The sequence below is a fragment of the Podarcis gaigeae genome, assembly GCF_964106915.1.
Source record: "Podarcis gaigeae genome assembly, chromosome: 4".
NCBI lineage: Eukaryota > Metazoa > Chordata > Lepidosauria > Squamata > Lacertidae > Podarcis > Podarcis gaigeae.
The window spans coordinates 7,758,904-7,764,679 of NC_139677.1; positions in this window are offsets into that span (position 1 = coordinate 7,758,904).

Consider the following 5,776-nt stretch of genomic DNA (forward strand, 5'->3'; position numbering starts at 1 on the left):
GTCTGGGCCGGGGGCCTTATTCCTTCGCATGGACATTATGATGTTGAAGATGCGGGTTGAGGTAAAATTTACTGAGGAGGTGGAACTAAGAGAACAGGAACAGAGGTCCAACGGGGATTGAAGGTGATCTGTAAGATGATTTGGAGAAGCGAAACTGGCTGAATAATAGGCGATCCATTCGTCAGCAGAAATCAGGGTAGCTGAATTGAATGGTGCCGAATGTCTAACTAAGCGCCAGAAGGAGCGGGAGTCATGCCTCTCTACAGCCGAACGAAGAGTGGACCAAGCCTCAAGGATGTGTTGCTGTTTCTTGCAATGAATCATGTTTCTGTATGTCCTTTTAATAACTAGAAGCTCTGCACGGGTTTGGGGGTCGTTGGAAAATTTGATGATTCTGACCATTTTCCTAATTCGCCTTCTTAGGACTTTACATTCCTTGTCAAACCAAGGTGATTCAGAGAAGAAGCGTTGGTGAGTAGGCGAGGTGATGGTTATGTAAGTTGTTGAAAAAGCATCAATTAATTTCCGGTATTGGTCAGCGGGCAGAATTGAGTCAGAAAGAACTGTAGGCATATCAAATGATTTTTGTATGTACAGGGCAAGAGAGGAGCTGAGGCTTGTCCATTTCTTTGTTTTATATACAGGGTAGCTTTGTACTGTGGAACTATAGTTTGAGGGGACTGAGAATGGCTCTATTAGGTTTAACAATAGAGTCAATGGAAGGTGGTCACCACCAAAATATTCAGCCACTTCCATTTTTGTAGAGATTGAAAATAGCTCCGGCGTCAATAGAATGTAGTCGACAACACTGGTTCCCCGGGAAGAGATGCACGTTAACTGCTGCGAGGACGAGGGAGTAACGTTGCCATTTGCGATGCAAAGATCGTTTTCGATGGCCAATTGGGCCATCAGCCTCCCCGACGCATTTGTTATGGGATCAAGAGAGCATCTGTTTCCCCAGGGGGGCTGCAGGGGATTGTCCAGGAGTGCTGCGGAAGATAATATAGCATCGTCGTTGGGACCTATTCTTGCGTTAAAGTCGCCTAAGAGGATTTGAGGAAGTCCTGGGTTAGTTGTTTGAAGATCATGGAGCCAAGATGAAAGTTCAGACCACCTTTCATTACGGTCGGAATCATTAATTGCTGGAGGCAGATATACTGTAGTTATCAACCATGGGCTTTTGGTCTTTGGAAGGTGGATCTTTATAGTGAGAAAGTAAGGGGAAGATTTAAGTTCCTCGCAGATAGTGAGGGATAAGCTGGTTGAAATAAGACAGGCGAGGCCAACTTGAGGGCGACCCCTATTAGCTAGTTTGCGAGCACAGGAGCTAAAGGAACGATAATTTGGGAGAGCGATACTTTGTTGGGACCAGGTCTCTTGGAGGCACACAATGTCAAAAGAAGAGATGAAGTTTATTGCCTCAGGATCCATTTGCTTTGTCGCCCAGCCGTTAACATTCCAGGAGACAATTTTAAGGCTCTGGGGTGGGTTGGATGCGCCTTTCAGGGAAAGAACTACTTTTGCTTGATTTGTGGGTAAGGATTGAGCCTGTTTATTTTTAATGGTGTCGAATTTCCGCGGAGATAGGGAGCCGGCTGGTGTTTGCCTCTGGTCTGATCTTTGTCAATTATTTCCCAAAGAACTTTTAGGGATTACTCTTTTATGAGCCGGCCCATTGTTCTCCATGCATGGCAAACTGGCCAAATGTTCTATAGTTTCAGCTGGTGAATGTTGAGTACTGACATTAGTGGACACCGGGCCTTTGAAGTGTGTTATCTCTTTCCGTAGGTGTTCTTCCGGTACCTGATTGTGGCCTAATTTTGCCTCGTCTAGGTACCTCAGCTTGTCCCAAGAGCCTGGTGAGTTCACCTTGGGGATGGTTCTCCTTATTGGAGGTGGTGTAGTGTACTCTTCGGTGTGCTGGGCTTCCTTGATTGAAGGTAGATTAATCTCAGCCATTGTCTGGAGGTAACGTGGCCGACAGGCCGCCGGGTTTTGTTCTTGTATAGAGTTCAAATTAAAGGAAGTCTGGTCCTTCTTATGGGCGTCCACATTGATTTCCTTGTTTATATCTCTCCCAGCCAGCTTAATCCTTAGCATATCTAATCTTTCTAATATTTCGGTTTGTATTAGAGATGGAAATTGGCAAAATTGCCTGATTAAGGTATTTTCTTCCACAGAGAAGAGGTCCTCATCTTCGTTTGCTTGAAATTGCGGGTCTTGCAGGTGAGCATCTTTCCTTTTTAATTTTTGAGGCACTTGTTTCTGGGGACCAGGCCGGGTTTTGGGAGGTTGTTTCTCCTTACTAGGGTTTGCGTGCTTAGCTTCCAGAAGGGGGTTCAGTGGTGCCTTGTTTTCAAAAAATCTGAGAATTTTTATCTGGGCCTTTAAGAATATAAATCTTGATCTGTAAATAAACTTGGCCAGGTTCTGGTCTCTAAATGTGATCATTGTTCTCATAGAACAGCCATCATGATGCAAATAATCTACAGAAGTAATATCATTTGGCTTTACTACTCCTGGCAATATATCATTCAGAATGTTCAAGGAGCTCATTCTTCGATCTTTCCCTGTAAGAAAGCCCTTTGATTTTGGGAAGTTTGTAAATACCAATTTTTGGGGATTTAGGACCAGGTTCCAGCATCTTGCCTGAGTAAAGGCTTGCCCATCTAGTATAGTGTTGTCATCGCAATTGGGCATTGTGTCATCCCCATTTCTCAATTTGCTAAGGGGTTTGCTGCCTTCATTGTTAGGGACCGCTTCTCCCCCAGTATCAAGTTCACTGAGTGACCTATTACCAGGGCTCTGGGACGTTGCTTCCATCCTCCCATTTAGTTCTAAACTCCGGTTCGGAGATACCTCCTTAGCCATTAGCTGTGGCAATGACTTCTTTTTCCCCTTCCTACCTTTCTCTTTTTTATCTCGTGCAGCAGATTTGTTTGAGTCCGATGGAAGTAGTTTAAATAATTTCTGCCATTGTTTATGTCGACTTATCTTTATTTTCCTTGTTGTTTTAATGTTCTTGGTTTTCTTTTCTCTGGCTTTTGGTCTCTTTTTTTGCAATTTCTTGGTTGTTACTGCTTGTCTCATCTTCACAGGTCCTTCTGGTTTATGCATGTGTATGTGGCTTTGAAAACCAGCGGTGGGAGTGCACTGGAACTGGAGTAAGTTACAGGGTGGACTTTTATAATACAGTGCTCTGCGCAAGGCTAAAATTTAGTGCTCTCCCAAATGGATCTTCTCAGTTAGGAATCATCTCAAATTTGCACCCTCTCAGCTCAGCCCTAAATCCGGTGCTGTAAGAGTGCCTAAAGCACTCTTCTGCCACATTAACAGTCATATTATGACACTTCTTCATTGTGGATCAGACCATTGATTGATCAAGTGCTTCCTCAGACTGGCAGTGACTCTTGACTGGTGATGGAGTTGGCTGCTTGTCTGCACTTATATAGTGCTTGTAGTTCTCACCCCTCTAGCTTGGCTCATGTTGATGCTTAGTCTCTGCTTTAGTAGTAAAGGCTTGGCCCATACAGGTAAATTGACTATAAGCTCAGCTTTACTGTTGATCTTTCACCTGCTGAGCCAAAAATGACAATCTGTATCCCAACAATGAAATCCTACAAGAGACTTGTTGTTGTTGTTCCTCTCATTTCTACTTTTGGCAATGAATGTTGCAGATTGCTGACAGGAGTGGTGAGAATGTGCATTTTAAAAATTGTCACACACAACACACACACACACACACACACACACACACACACTGACAGTGAGCCAAACAGAGTTATGAGCTAGCTTGGAGATCAAGAGCAGAGATGAAAAGTTTGGGGTGGAAAGGTTATCAAAAGATCAGCAGCGAAGACTACTCACAAGTTCTCATATGTAAGTCAGGAGATCAGTTTGTATACCAGCATGTAAGCTTTGACAGAGATCACTCTTTGGCTCACTTTAAATGATTCAGGAGTACCCAGAAGCTACGTCCTTGCTCCTAGAGGGAATGCAACCCTATCAAGGGCAGGCAACCTCTAGGAAACGGCCTACTAACAGTTCCTCAGTCTTGTCTGGATTGATACTACTAAAAATAGTCTCAATGCAACTCACAATATGAAAGTACTATAAAATATATACTGTATTACTTATATGCAGTACTTCTCAATGGGATATGCATGAACTAAATCAACAGTGCTGTACTCTGTAGCTTCTGCCTGTAGCCAGTAAAACCTGAGAAGGCAGACGCTGACTCTCTTGAGTAGCCTTTCCTTGTGAAAGGAGTAGGGAGTATACAAACAGAACAACAACAATAACAGCAACTGTAAACCCCCCAGCCCCCAAAGAGCCAAGTGCCTATAGAGAGATCTTGACACCATCATCATATATCATTCCAGGTGTCATGTTAGAACAGGCACCCCCAAACTCAGCCCTCCAGATGTTTTGGGACTACAACTCCCATCATCCCTAGCTAACAGGACCAGTGGTCAGGGATGATGGGAATTGTAGTCCCAAAACATCTGGAGGGCCGAGTTTGGGGCTGCCTGTGTTAGAATGTCTTTCCAGAGCAAACAGTGGGGAGAGGGGCACTTATAATTAGGTTTCTTTTGTGCTGAATATTGAATAAGGCATTGCCAAACAGCATAAAAATGGTCCTCTTGAGTATTTTGTTCCCCACACATCAGTTACCTTATCAGCTTTTCCTAAGAGCCAGGAGCCACAATTGTTGGTACCAGCCCTCAAACACCTTTAGGATTTCCAACATTTGCCAACAACCATCCATGCCATGGTATATATGGAAGTTAGCAGTTCTTCATGTGCAAAAAATAGTGTGTCTCCACCATATGTATCTGTCAGAGGATCCAATCCACTATTTGAACTGTAACGGCTTCATTGAATATCTAATTTGAAAGTTACAAGTGGGCATTACCACCACATATGAAAGTACCTGGCCAGTTCCCAGCACCCCCAACAGCAATTCAATGATTTTGTAGAAAAAATGTGACATAGGGTGAGGTGAGTCAGATACCACCTATGGACTACTTTCAAATTGTGTTTCCATATCTTAGCAGAAATACATCTAAATGTATTGCCAGATCAGTATGAATTTCCACGTATCTCTTCCAGCTCTGATGTAACAAACTCAAATTGGCCATTGATCCCTGAGGTTAACCTTATAAAGAAGATATATTAGAATTTGGTCAGTGAAATCAGAAGGTATTGGACTGTCAAGTGTTTTAACACCCTGGTAACTGTTCATGCCTCTCCAGAAATATGCTACCTGGCCATTTTAAGTGCAATTATATGTCTACTCAGAAGTAAACCCCCCTTTCAATGGAACTTAATCCTATGTAAGCATATATAAGATTGCAGCCTTTGGGAGTCAATGACAACTTGACAAGACAATATTTCCTTCCTTTAGAATAGAAATGTCAGTGTTAACTTATTTTATTAATGGAGTTTACCTCTCAAAAAGTGATTTCTGAAGCCCTTCATAGTAGAGAAGGATGATGCAGATTTTGTGACACATGAAAGATAATTAGTCCCAATGACTTTGACAGCTTCTCTTGACTTAAATGGATTTGGGAGGAAACAGCATTATAAGCACACCAATAGGTAAATTAAATTTAAAATCCCCCCCCCCCGTCTCTCTCTCTCTCTCTCTCTCTCTCTCTCTCTCTCTCTCTCACACACACACACACACACACACACACACCACACACACACCACACACACTTCATTGTGTTCTTACACTAGGGAGGAAGATTATTTATTCCTGAGAATAAAAATA